Raw genomic sequence first — 14,829 nt, 5'->3', positions numbered from 1 at the left:
GATCACACCTCTGCCCGCCAGCCTGGGCAACGAGAGCAAAACTCCGTCTCAAAAAACAAAAAGAAGTAAGTCAAAGTCACGCTGATGACAGCCAATTTTGGTGAAGCAAGGAAGTGTCAGTTCAATCATCAACATAGATGTTTGCTTTTGCTGCCTCCTATGTGCCAAGCAAGATATCGGCTCTGGGGAATCAGAAACCAAAGAGACTCACTTGTTCCTCTCACAGTACTCAGTACTTACTGAGAGAAGGACGAAACAAAATGTCCTGTCTGGAATGCAGGGAAACCAGAACTTCAGGTCAGGGGATATTTACGTTGAATTGTGTGGAGTTGAAGCTGAAAATCTTAAGGAATGTATCTAAAATCCACTTTGCCTTTACTTTATGCATCCGTCAGCTAGAGATCACGCAGCGGGCACCCACGATCGGCTTAATCATCGCTCACTTCCATTGGATCAACTGGAAATCAAGTCAGATGAGAGTGCTGAGTCTCAGAGGACGGACATCTCACCCCTTGCCACACAGAGAAGTAGAAAGGGCGGTATTCAAAATTCATGGCCAGACTCTAAGTCCCGGGTACTATACTTCCTGGTCTTCTAACTCCCAAAAATTGTGGGTTTTTTGGGTTTTGGTTTTGTTTTCGTTGTTTTGAGACAGAGTCTCATTCTGTTGCCCAGGCTGGAGTGCGGTGGAGTGATCTCGGCTCACTGCAACCTCTGCATCCCGGGTTCAAGCTATTCTCCTGTCTCAACCTGCCGAGTAGCTGAGATGACAGGCGCCCGCCACTACACCCGGCTAATTTTTTTCTATTTTGAATAGAGACGGGGTTTCACCATGTTGGCCAGGCTGGTCTTGAACCCCTGACCTTGTGATTCACCTGCCTCAGCCTCCCAAAGGGCTGGGATTACAGGCGTGAGCCACCGCACCCCGCTTCCAAAAGTTTTCAGCAGAGCTCAGAGTTCTTAACCACAGGCACATCGGAGGAGCATTTTTGAAACGCTTTCCAGCTTCCTCAATAGGAATGGAAGCCAAACTCCGAATTGATGACTCCTTTGAGGAAGTCGAGAGCTGTAAGGAAAGCCAGGAACAGGGGAAAGGGAGAGATGCATCCCGAATGATCCTGTGCCCATTCTTTCTGGAATCCTTGATGTGATCTCAGCTGCCCTTTCTATACTTGACACAGTGATTGTGGCACCCACTGGTCTAGCTGTGGTCTTACAAGGAGCCCCCAAAGGGAAGGGCACAGTGAGCAGGGGCACCCACCTGAGTGACAAGGATTTGAGAGGGCAGGTTGGTTGCAGGGAGAGGACTGGCCAAATGCCATGTGTCTGGACTTAGACTGCCCGGTTCAAATTGGACCTCGCCCTTTTTGACTTCATGATCTAGTACGAGTTCTATGAAAAGGCGTTGATCCTTTTCTAGTCTGTAAAATCATCATGAAATGTGCACTAATAAAGTGGAGACTACGCAGATGAGATGAAACAAACTGCATAGAGCATAGAGCTCAGAGCCTGGCCTTCAGGAAGCCCTCAATAACGGTTCATGATGCCATGGTGTCTGTCGTCATCCTCTTTGTCCTCATCATCACCTTCATAATCTTTTTGTCGTTCTTAGGGAATAGTTTAGAGGGACTGATTCCCTGCTATCATGGGTGAGATGTCTATGAAAAGGACAACCAGTGGGGGAGGAAAGCAAAATTTTGAATAAGATGTCTGAGACCCCCATCACAACCAAGAACAGAAACTCCACAGTCTGCTGAGCGCACAGTTTGCATATTGGTCTCCTCCCATCTGCCCACCGCACTCTCCTGTTTGTGCTGAGGAGGAGGAAGGAAACCAAGGCTCCGGACCGTCCCTCAGCACTCACTTGAAGGGGTGGCCTGCCCCTCCACACCTGTGGGTATTTCTAGTCGGGTGGGATGAGAGACTGAGGAAAGAAATAAGACACAGGGACAAAGTAGAGAGAAACAACAGTGAGCCCAGGGGGCGGCGCTCAGCATACCAAGGATCTGCAGAGGCACCGGCCTCTGAGCTCCCTCAGTTTTTATTGATTATTAGTTTTATTATTTTAGCAAAAAAAAAATGTAGGAGGAGGGCAGGGTGATAAGAAGGAGAAGGTCAGCAACGAACAGGTAAGCAACAGAATCTATGTCATAAGGAAGTTCCAGGGAAGCTACCGTGACTGGAGATGCACGTAAGCCAGATTTATGTTTCTCTCCACCCAAACATCTCAGTGGAGTAAAGAATAACAAGGCAGCATTGCTGCAAACGTGTCTCGCCTCCCACCATAGGGCGGTTTTTCCCCCATCTCAGAATTGAACAAATGTACGATCGGGTTTTATACCGAGACATTCAGTTCCCAGGGGCAGGCAGGAGACAGTGGCCTTCCTCTCTCTCAACTGCAAGAGGCTTTCCTCTTTGACTAATCCACCTCAGCACAGACCCTTTACTGGTGTAGGGCTCGGGGACGGTCAGGTCTTTCTCATCCCACGAGGCCACATTTCAGACTATCACATGGGGAGAATCCTTGGACAACACGCCGCTTTCAAGGGCAGAGGTCCCTGCGGCTTTCCACAGTGTATTGTGCCCCTGGTTTATTGAGACTAGAGAATGGCGATGATTTCTACCAAGTATACTTCATGGAAACATCTTGTTAACAAGGCACGTCCTGCACAGCCCTAGATCCCTTAAACCTTGATTTCATACAACACATGTTTTTGTGAGCTTCAGGTTGGGTCAAAGTGGCTGGGGCAAAGCTACACATTAAAAACATCTCAGGAAAGCAATTGTTGAAAATACAGGTCTTTTTCAAAATGAAGTCTCTTATGTCTTTCCTTTCTACATAGACACAGGAACAGTCTGATCTCTCTTTCTTTTGCCTACACTCACTGAACTGCCCTTCCCCTCTGCTGGGCCATGACCGCGGAGAACAGGTCCAGTGTCCTCCCTGTGTGTAGCACGGTGGAGGCTCAGACTCCGTCCTCGAGGCTGGCAAGAAGACAGGGTGAGACATGAGCCTCCTGATACAGGTGACAGGTGTGGAACCCACAGGACTGGAACCTCACACTGCAGGGCTGGAGGCACAGACTATTTACTATTCTGTGGTCTGGGGAGCTCAAGGCACAGAGCTCCTCATTAGCCAGAGTCGCCCAAGTTCCCCAGCCTCTAAGGATTTCCTCACAATAATTCAAGAAGGATAGGAGAACAGTGAGTGTCCATAGACGCTTTGGGGCTCTTCCTCTCATCAGGAGAAAGCTGGTGTGTATTCTTCGCTTCTTTCTTTTCTTTTGAAAGATCCAACTGCTTTAATTTTCATCTTTAATTATGGGCAAATATACCTCGTATAAATATTAAAAATTGTGAATATATATTAGTTCATATAGAATGGCCAGTATAAACATTTACAATTTCCACTCTTTTTCAGTTTACAGTTTAATGACATTAATTACGTTCACATTGTTCAGCAGCCATCACCGCCACCGTCTCCGGAACAGTTTTATCTTTCAAAATGGAAATTGCACCCATTTAGCAAGCTCTCCACTCCTCTCTCTCGCCCACCCCTGGGGGCCACCTTTCTAGTTTGCAACTCTATGAGTTTAACGACTCCAGACACTTGATAGAAAAGTGGAATCATACCGTGTTTAATTTTTTTGGTTTGGAGACAGAGTCTTTCTCTGTCGTTCAGGCTGGAGTGCGGTGGTGTGATCTCGGCTCACTGCAACCTCCACATCGTGGGTTCAAGCGATTCTTGTGTCTCAGTCTCACGAGTAGCTGGGATTACAGGCGTCCGCCACCACGCCCAGCTAATTTTTGTATTTTTAATAGAGACGAGCTTTCACCATATTGACCAGGCTGGTCTCGAACTCCTGACCTTAAGTGATCCACCTGGCTCAGCCTCCCAAAGTGCTGGGGTCACAGGTGCGAGCCACTGAGCCTGGGCGTGTTTATCCTTTTGGGATTGATTTATTTCACTGACGATAATGTCTTCGAGGTTCATCCATGCTGCGGTCTGAGTCAGAAGTGCCTGTCCTTTTTTTTGTTTGTTTGTTTGACTTTGTTTTGTTTTGCGTTTCCATGCAGTCTCACTCTGTCGCCCAGGCTGGAGTGCTGCGGCACAATCTGGGCTCAGTGCAACCTCCGCCTCCCGGGTTCCAGCGATTCTTGTGCCTCAGCCTCCCGAGTAGCTGGGACTATAGGCACACGCCACCACGCTCGTCTCATTTTTTGCATTTTCACTAGAGACAGGGTTTCACCAAGATGGCCAGGCTTGTCTTGAATTCCTGACCTCAGGTGATCCGCCCACCTCGTTCTTCCAAGATGTTGCGATTACAGGCGTGAGCCGCCGCACCGGCCAAAAGTGCCTGCCTTTTTAAGGCTGGAGAGTCTTCCATTGTATGAAGGAACTGCAGTGCGCTTTTTCATTCATCTGTCCACGAACCCTTGGGTTGCTTCCACATTTTGGCTGTTGCGAATAATGCTGCTATGAGCGTGTGTGTACAAATCTGTCTTCCACTCCTGGCTTCTAGTTCTTTTTGGTAGGTACCCACAAATGCAACTGCGGGAACATCTGAGCATACTGTTTCTAATTTTTCCAGTGCACGCCATACTACTTTCCCCGTTCCTTCACGGTTTTACATTCCCTCCGATCGTATTGGAGCATTCCTATTTCCTTCTAGTCTCACCAATGCTTGTTTGTTGATCGTATCCATCCTAATGTGTGGTATCTCATTCTTTGTTTGATTTGCGCTTCCCTATGGTTAGTGATTTTGAACATCATTTTAGATGCTTATTGGCCATTGCTATATCTTCTTTAGGGACACGTCTACTCGAGTCTTCTGACCATTGTTGATGGAATGCTTTGGGTTTCTTGTTGTTTAGTTCTAGCTGTTCTTTATATATGATGGATATCAGCCTCTTTTGAGATATATGATTTGCAAATATTTTTCCTAATCCACGGGTTATCTTTTCACTCAGTTCACAGTGTTTTTCGCTGCACAAAAGTGTCTGTCATTTAGATGTAATCCAAGGAATCTAATTTTCTTTTGTTGCCTATGCTTTTGGTGTCATATCCCAGAGAGCATTGCCCAATCTGATGTCATGAAAGTGTGGCCAATGATTTCTTTTAGGCATATGATACTTTTAGCCCTTGGGGTTAGGTCTTTGATCCAGTTTGTGTTAATTTTTGCACCTGGTGTGACACGGGGTCCACCTTCATTCTTCTGCATGTGGAAATCAAGTTTCTCCGACACCATTTCTTGAAAAGGCTGCTTTTCCAGCAATGAGCTTTCTTAGTACTCATGTTAAAAATCATTTGAACCTATAGGTGAGAAGTTATTTCTGGGCTCAAAAACAAACGAACAACAACCGACAACAGATAAGGATACAGCATGGGCTGGGCGCGGTCGCTCACGCCTGTAATCCCAGCAGTTTGGGAGGCCGAGGCGGGCGGATCACCGGAGGTCAGGAGTTGAAGACCAGCCTGAGCGACAGCGAGAAACCCCCATCTCTACCAGAAATACAACATTAGCTGGGCAGCTGGCGCATGCCTGTAATCCCAGCTACTCGGGAGTTGGAGGCAGGAGAATCGCTTGAACGCAGGAGGCAGAGGTTGCGGTGAGCCAAGATTGCACCATGACACTCCAGCCTGGGCAACAAGAGCGAAATTCCATCTCAAAACAAAAAACAAAAAACAAAAAACCAGCATGATATCAAGAGCAGAAAGAGAAGAGCTTAAAAACCAGCATAATGAGAAAGTTAGGAAGCTTCTTACCAAAGCATCTGGAAATATGCAAGCAATTCTTGTGAACTAAAATGTTCATACTGTACTATCAAACACTAGAACTCACTCATTCCATCTTTCTGTATTTTGGGACCCAATTATCCACTTGTCTTCATTCCCCATCCCACCGCTTTTCTTCCTAGCATCTGCTAACCACCTTTATACTTTCCACCTTCCTGAGATTCCTTTTGTGTGTAGGTGTGTGTGGGATGGAGTCTCTTTCTGTTGCCCAGGTTGGAGTACACAGGCACAGTCCGGGCTCACTGCAACCTCCGCCTCCCGAGTTCAAGCGCTTCTTGGGCCTCAGCCCTCCGAGTAGCTGAGACTACAGACACCCATCACCACGCCTGGCAAATTGTTTCTGTTTTCTATAGAGACGGGGTTTCACCATGTTGGCCAGGCTGGTCTCAAATTCCTGGACTGAAGTGATCCGTGCGACTCGGCCTCCCACAGCGCTGGGATTACAGGCTTGAGCCACCACATCTGGCCAAGGTTTCCTTTTTTCTTCCTACATAGAAGTGAGGACACGAAATATTTGTCATCCTCTGCCTGGCTTATTTCATTTAATATACAGACCTGCAATCTCACCCATTTTGTCCGCAGCGGAGAGGATTTTCTTCCTTTTTAGGCTGAATAATACTTCATTGGGTGTGTATGCCACAGTTTCTTAATTGAAACAAATTTCTAAGAGCAAATATTTTTAAAATAGCAGGAATGTGAAACTTCAGGGATACTGTGCCCATTTTATTCTTTTCTATTTCCCATCTTATGTATACGCAAGTGTATAACAAAGCAGCAATCAATGTGTGTATACATCTATAACTTCAACAAATGTGAAATGTAAATGCTAAGCGGTGGCTGGGCGCAGTCGCTCATGCCTGTAATCCCAGCACTTTGGGAGGCGGAAGCGGGTGGATCACCTGTGGTGGGGAGTTCAAGACCAGCCTGACCAAAATGGAGAAACACTGTCTCTACTAACAATAAAAAAAAAAAAAAAAAAATTAGCCAGGCATGGTAGCGCATGCCTGTAATCCCAGCTACTTGGAAGGCTGAGGCAGGAGAATTGCTTGAATACGGGAGGCAGAGGTTGCAGTGAGCCAGACCGTGCCATTGAACTCCAGCCTGGGCAACAAGGGTGAAACTCTGACTCAAAAAAAAAAAAAAAAAAAAAAAAAAAACGAAAAGAAAGAAATAGAAAATGCGAAAATGCGAAATGGTAAGAAAAAACAGCATAATAAACATTTGTGTGGTGTTGATGGACAATGCATTTGAAGATAATATTTGAAGAAATTATAATTAATTTCTGTTCTTACTCATTGGAGCTTGATGCCTCTAAAAACTTCGTCATTGGAACCACCTCTGGTGCTTTAAAAGAAAAAAAAAACAAAAATCCGCGTACTCACACAGGTGCAAGGAAATCCGAATCTTAGGTGTTGAGACCCAGGCCTCATCATGTGTTAGCTCCCCAGGTGATTTGACTCAAAGCCAAGATTGAGGAACGGCGACATTTATCTCTACACATAACCTGCCTAAATAGATTCTCTAGAAGCAGTTTATGAAGAAATTCCACATAAACTGTGGAAGAGGATATGAATTTGATGTACAGTATGTCCTCACTTAACATCTTTGAAAGTCTCTTGGAAACTTCACCTCGAAGCAAAATTATGTATAGTGAAACCACTTATTTTTCATCAACAGTATAACTACACAACTTTGAATAACCAGTGGTGTTGGAGGACCTCCTGTACATGGTTTCCATAAAGTCAGTTTTCAGGGAATTCCAAAATGAAGTGAGGACTTCGTGTATATAAAAAGATGGTGGTGATTCCACCTGGATGACCGGGTTATTGCTCAGAAACTAAAAGGGGCCGCCTAGGTATAGAGGATTCTGTCATGAGGTTTCTGCTAAACAAAGGATCCCAGAATACTCACCCATTCCAGTTAAAGGCATAACGAAGAAAGCAATATTCACAAAGGAAATGCGGAAAGGAATAAAAGCCATCAAGCCACAAAAATAATGTGACTAAGGGGCAGGATTTGCAGATGTAGAGATTGAATGTGGTTGCCCTTTCTCACCCACACAAGAAAAAGGATGGAACAGATCATGAGATTCGACTGTTCTGCTGCGCAGCCTCCGCAGGGCACTTTGTATGTCCCTGTTTCTCAGGCTGTAGATGAAAAGGTTCAGCATGGGGGTGAGCACAGCGTACATCACTGATGCCACCACACCATTCCTGGGGGGTGGTGACACAGCTGAAGTCAGGTACATGCCAATGCCTGTTCCGTCAAATCAGCAAACAACCGCTAGGTGAGAGCCGCAGGTGGAGAAGGCTTCCTACTTCCCATCTGACGATGAAATCCTTAGAATGGAGGGGACAATTTTATAGTAAGACAAAAGGATCCCTGAAACGACAAGAAAACCCAACATAGTACTACCGAAATCTATGAATATGCTATCGATGACGCTGTCAGAACAGGCAAGTTTGAGAAGTTGAGAGGGGTCACAGACAAAATGAGAGATTTCCACATTCTTGATGATGGTGAATTGTAACACAATCCAACTGGGCAGCTGGCAATCCAACAGGCTAAGGAAAAAGGACACCAAAACGAAGAAGACACAGAGGTGAGGATTCACGATGACTGGGTAGTGCAGAGGGCGACAGATGGCTACAAAGCAGTCATAGGCCATCACAGGCAGAAGCATGTCTTCTATACATGCAAAAAGGACCAAGAAAGACATCTGTGTCAGGCAGCCCGCATGAGAGATGACTCTGCTATGTGACTGCATGTCCACAATCATCTTGGGAACCGTGGCCGAGGTGAAACCCATGTCAGCCCAGCACAGGTTGGAGAGGAAGAAGTACATGGGGGTGTGGAGGGGGGAGTCAGAGCTGACAGCCAGGATGCTGAGCAGGTTCCTCAGCACCGTGACCAGATACGTGGACAGGGACAGGGAGAGCAAAGCGAGGACGGGCTGCAGTTCTGGATCCTCTGAGAGTCCCAGGAGGAGGAATTCTCAGACACCTGTGAGATTCCGTGGCTCTGTGTGTCTTGGACACCTTGAGAAGGAAAGAGGATTGGAAAAATAAAAGAGAAAAACCAGCCCTTAATGCTGGATGCAAGCAATTCACAAGGAACACTTTCACACTTGGGGACCATACACCGCCAGCAATGTTTCTCAGCTGTGACAATTCCAAAAATCTCAGAATTATTACGTGGTTTACTTTTTTGCTATACAAGTCTTTCTGTACATACCACTTTAGAGAAAATCCACTGAAGAATATTAGAAGACCAAAACGTCATATATAACAAATCCGTGATCTCAGTAAAATACGGCCTACTCTTTTCAGAAAAAATACAATGCAATGAAAATGTCCTTCTCTCTTTAAGAAAAAGATCTCATCTAATTGAAAGAAATTAAGAAGCCGTGAAATACACTCTATTTTATTCTGACACCGTGCTGCAAGTTCCTGTGATGTAGAATATGTAAAAGGACGACACAAGAGCTAGGACCCCATTATCTAAAACCGAAATCGAAGCTTATAGTTCTCAATCGGAGGACCTTTTCACGTGCCTGTTACTTTTCATAGTTATTATCATCCTTAGGTTTTCTGACGTCATTTCTTCATAAAAGTACACGCACACTCAAATATGGGAGCTGTGTTTCCAAATGAATTGAATATATAACTCTTGGCTCAGCACCATGCCTCACACCTGTAATCCCAGCACTTTGGGCGGCCGAGGCTGATGGATCACCTGAGGTCAGGACTTCCAGAACAGCCTGGCCCACGTGGTGAAACCCCGTCTCCAGTGAAAATAAAAAAAAATTAGCCGGGTGTGGTGGCGCGTAACCCTAGCTACTCGGGAGGCTGAAGCAGGAGAATCCCTTCGAACCTGGAAGGCAGAGATTGGACACCCCGTGATAGGATTTTTGATATCCTAGGGAGATATTGCTCCTGACAGCAGAGTGGGCGTACACCCTGTGATATTATCTGTAATATCCTAGAAAGATATTGCTCCTAATATCAGGGTGGCTGTACACCGTGTGATATTAATTGTAATGTCCTACAGAGATATGACTCCTAATAATACAGTGGGTGTACAACCTGTGATATTATTCATAATATATTACAGAGATACGACTCCTGGTATCACAGTGAGTGTACACCATGTTTCTACACCCTGTGATCTTATTTGTAACAACTTAGAGGAATATTACAGCTAATATCAAAGTGGGGGTACACCCTGCGATGTTATTTGTTATCTACTAGGTAGATGTTACTCCTAATATCACAGTGAGTGTACATTATGTGTGTAGAGACTGTGAAATTCTTCATAATACCCTAGGAAGATATTACTCGTAATACCACAGTGGGTGTACACCCTGTGATATTACTTGTAATCACCTAGGGAGATACGATTCCTAATATTACAGTGGGTGTACACTCTGTGATGTTATTTGTAATGTCCTAGGAAGAGATTACTCCTAATATCAAAGTGGATGTACACCATGTGTGTACACTCTGTGATCTAATTCGTAATATCACAGAGAGATATTTCTCCTATTATCACAGTGGGTGTACATTCTGATATGATTCGTAGTATCCTAGAGAGATATTGCTCCCAGTATCACAGTGGGGGTACACCCTGTGATATTATTCATAATATCCTAGAGAGATATTACCTCTAATATCACAGTTTCTGTACACCCTGCGGTATTATTCATAATATCCTAGGGAGTTATTATCCCTAACATCACAGAGCATGTACACCATGGGTGGACACCCGGTGATGTTATTGGTAATATCCTAGGGGGATATTACCCTTAATGTCACAGTGGGTGTTCACCATGTGTGTATGCACTGAGATGTTACTCGCAATATCGTAGGGAGAAATTACACCTAAGGTTACAGTGGGTGTACACCATGTGTTTCTGTTGTGTGATGCTACTGGTAATATCTCAGAAAGTTATTAGTCCTAGTGCCACGGTGGGTGTATACCATGTGTGTCCACTCTGTGATGTTATTCGTATTATCCTAGGGAGGTAGTTCTCATAACATCGCCGTGGGTGTACATCAGGTATGTACTCCCTGTGGTCTTATTGACTATGTCCTGCGTTGATAGTACTCCTAATATCACCGTGCGTGCGCACCATGTGTGTACATTCTGTGATGGTGTTCGTAGTATCCTAGGGAGATATCACTCCCGATGTCATAGTGGGTGTACAGCCTTGTGATATTCTTGGTAGTATCCTTGGGATGTATTATTACTTCTGTTATCACAGTGGGTGTACACCCTGTGATAGTATTTGTAATATCCTAGGGAAATATCATTGTATACCCTGTGATATTGTTTGGGACATTTGAGGGAGCTATTTCTCTTAAAGTCAGAGTGGGTGTACACCCTGTAATATTCTTCCTAATATCACAGTGGGTGTACACCGTGAGTGATATTTTTTTCTAATATCCAGCGGGGGAGAGGATGATATTGCTTCCAGTATCACAGAAGGTGTACACCCCCCTGTGATATTGTTCCTAATATCCAGGGAAGGAGAGGATGACATTATTCGCAATATCACTGGGGGTGTACCACCTCCCGCCGGGATATTGTTCTTAATATCCGGAGGTGGGGAGAATGATGTTACTCCCAATATCACAGGGGTGTACACCACCCCTGTTTGTAAACACCCCCTGTTGTATTGTTCCAAATGGCCTGTGAAAGAGTAAATATGACTCCCATTATCGCGGGGGGTGTTGAGCCCTGATGATACTGTTTTCTAACATCCAGGGAAGGAGAGTATGCTATTACTCCCAAGATCGCAGGGGTTGTACACCCTTTTGTGTTTTTGTGCCCAATATCCAGGAAAATAGAGGATGATATTACTCCGAATATCGAAGTAATTGTACAGCACCCCTGTGATATGCTTCCTCATATCCAGACAGGAAAAGAATGAGATTACAGCCAACAGCGTAGGGAACGTATACCCGCGCTGTGATACCTTTCCCAGTATCCAGGTGGGGAGACGATCATATTCCTTCCAATGTCGCAGGGTGTGTACACCCCCTCTGTGATCTCGTTGCTAACATCCAGGTTTGGGGAGGATGACATTACTCCCAATATCGCAGGGGGTGTACACACCCCTGTGAAAATCTTCCTCTATTCAGAGGGAGAGAGGATGATATTACTCCCAGTACCGCAGGGGGTTTACACAGCCCTGTGATACTCTTCCTAATATCCACAGGGAGAGAGGATGATAGTACTCCCAATATCGCAGGGGGTGTACACAACCCTGTGATATTGTTCCTAAGATCCAGAGCGAAAGAGGATGATACGACTCTCAATATCGCAGTTGGCGTACACCCCTCCTGTCCTATTGTTCTGAATACCCTGGGAGGGAGAGGATGAAGTTACGTCGAATATGGCAGGGAATGCACACCCTCCCCCTCTGATACCCTTCCTGATGTCCAGGGGAAGAGAGGAAAATTTTACCCCCAATATCGCAGAGGCAGTACACCCCACCTGTGATGTTGTTCCCAATATGCAAGAGGGGAGAGGATGATACTATTCTCAATATCGCAGGGCTGTTCACATCCCCAGTGACATTTTTCCTAATATCTAGGGGAGAGACAATTGTATGACAGCAAAGGTCGCAGGGTCTCTACGTCCCTTCCTGATATTGTTCCTAATATCCAGGGGGGAAGAGGATGGTATCAAATATGAAAGGGGGTGTACACCCCCCACCCCTACGATATTGTTCTTAATCATCGTGAGGGGAGACGATGATATCACTCCAAGTATCGCAGGGGTTGTTCGCCACCCCCTGTGATATCCTTTCTGATATCCACGGGGGGAGAAAATCATATTACTTCCAATATTGCAGGTGGCGTATACCCCACCTGAAATACGGCACCGAATATCCAAAGAGGGAGAGGATGGTATTAATACCAATATCGAAGTGTCTGTACACGCCCCTTGTGATATGGTTTTTAATATCCAGTGGGCGGGAGGATGATATTAGTGCCAACATGCCAGAGGGTGTACACTACCCCTGTGATATTGTCCCTAACTTCCAGAGGGGAGAAGATGATATCACTCCCAATATCTCAGAAGCTGTACATCCCCTGTGATATTGTTCATCATATCCAGGGAGGCGAAGGATGACATTCCATTGAATTTCACGACAGTACTACACGCACAGTGTGATATTGTTCCTAATATCCGAGAAGGGAGAGGATGATATTATTCCCAATCAAGTAGTGGGTGTACGTTACGCCTGTGTTATTGTCTCTAATATCCGGGGCCGCGGGAGTGGGGGAGAGGATAATATTCCCTCAAATTTAGCAGGTGGTTTGACGCCCCTTGTGGTGTTGTTTTAAATATCTCGCGGGGAAGACAAGAGTATTATTTTTGATAGTCCGATTCATCTGCTCCACCTTTCTGGGACTCTGAGGCCGGGAGGCGCCATGCAGTTTCCGTGGGATCCCCAATACCTTTGCCGTCTTCTGTACCAAGGGAGCCTAAAACGCAGGCCCGTTTATCTGAGCCGATCCGTAAGGGCAGTCGAAATCTAGGTATCAGATCTCGAAGAAGCACACGGGTTACTTCACGAGCTTTCTCAGTTGGTGTTGGATAGGCCGCCACCCACCCAGAGTAGGTACGCACGCCCAAGAACTAGTAAATACTTGTTACCTCCACACTTTGGCATCTCTGTGAAGTCTACCTGGAGATCTTCAAAGGGGGCTGCTCCATAAGCTCGTATGCCGGGCGGAACGGCTGGACCTTGCCTCGCATCATGCTGTCGGCAGGTAACACACCGCTGCCTCACCGTTTTGGCAAGGGCTGACAAAGGCGAGATGTAGAAATACCGGCCTAACAACTCTTCCAGTGACTCCTGACCTCGATGGGTGGTTTCTTGCACAGCCAGTACAACTGCAACTCCTAGCAGCTGTGGCACAGCTACGCTCCCATCTGGTAACCGAATCCATCCTTCCTCCATCACTTGTCCTTCCCTCTACCTGGAGAATGTCCTTTTCTTTTTTAGAAGAAGTAGGTCCAAGATCAGGTGCTTGAGGGAGCACTGATGCCCAGAAGGGGGCAGATGCTGCTTTTCGAGCCTCTGAGTCAGCGCGGGAATTCCCCAAACCCACCGAGGTGGAAGCTCGCTGGTGTCCTCTGCAATGCCTAACTGCCACCTTGTGGGGTTTCCATACTGCTTCTAATCATTGCAAGGTTTCTTGTTGATATTTTCTGTCTTTTCCCTCAGAGTTCAATTGGCCCTTTTCTTTCTATCACGCTCCATGCACTCGAAGGGTTAAAAAGACACCGAGAATCAGTGTAAATGTTTACAGTCTCACCCTCACTGAGTCCTAAGGCCCGAATTAAAGCAATGAGTTCAGCTTTCTGGGCTGAAGTGGCCTGGGGCAACGATCTGGCTTCAACAAGAGTGTCCAGGGTTACCACTGCATACCCTGCACCTCTCTCTCCTTGGGGGTTGAAGAAGCTGCTCCCATCCACGTATAGTTCCCAGTCTACTGATGCCCAAGTCCGGTCCCGGAGGTCAGGTCTGCCAGAGTCGACTGAGTCCAAGACTTCCACACAATCAGGCTCGACAGGGCTCTCTGATACCGGGAGCAAGGTGGCGGGTGTAGGGTGTTACAAACTTCAATGGTTATACGAGGATTTTCACAGAGCCAAGTTTGGTACTTGGTGAGTCTGGCATTCGGTAGCCGACGATGTCCTTTAGCGTTCATGAAAGTCACCACAGCATGGGGGCCCTTTATGTTCAGGTTTTGCCCAAGAGTCAGCTTATTTGCTTCTTGTTCTAGCAGGGCAGTTGCTGCCAAGGCCCTCAAACAGGGGGCCATCCTTTAGTAGACCCGTCTAGTTGTTTAGAGAGGTAGGCCGCCGGCCTTGGCCGGAGCCCAACCGTTTGGGTTCAAAGTCCAGCTGCCATCTTTTCTCTCTCTGATGCATAGAATGGAAAAGGCTTTGTCAGATCGAGTAGCCCCAGGGCTAGGGCTGCCAGAAGTTTTTCCTTTAACTCATGAAAGACT

At 46.2% G+C, this 14,829-nt stretch overlaps 1 pseudogene; it reads right to left on the bottom strand.

The window, feature by feature from the left end:
- Positions 1-7,492: 7,492 nt before the first annotated feature.
- LOC100435912 (olfactory receptor 7E24-like) lies at positions 7,493-11,884 on the bottom strand (annotated as a pseudogene).
- Positions 11,885-14,829: the final 2,945 nt, after the last annotated feature.

Source organism: Pongo abelii (assembly GCF_028885655.2).
Source record: "Pongo abelii isolate AG06213 chromosome 18 unlocalized genomic scaffold, NHGRI_mPonAbe1-v2.0_pri chr18_hap1_hsa16_random_utig4-1076, whole genome shotgun sequence".
Taxonomy (NCBI): domain Eukaryota; kingdom Metazoa; phylum Chordata; class Mammalia; order Primates; family Hominidae; genus Pongo; species Pongo abelii.
This window is presented reverse-complemented; position numbering and strand designations above follow the sequence as displayed.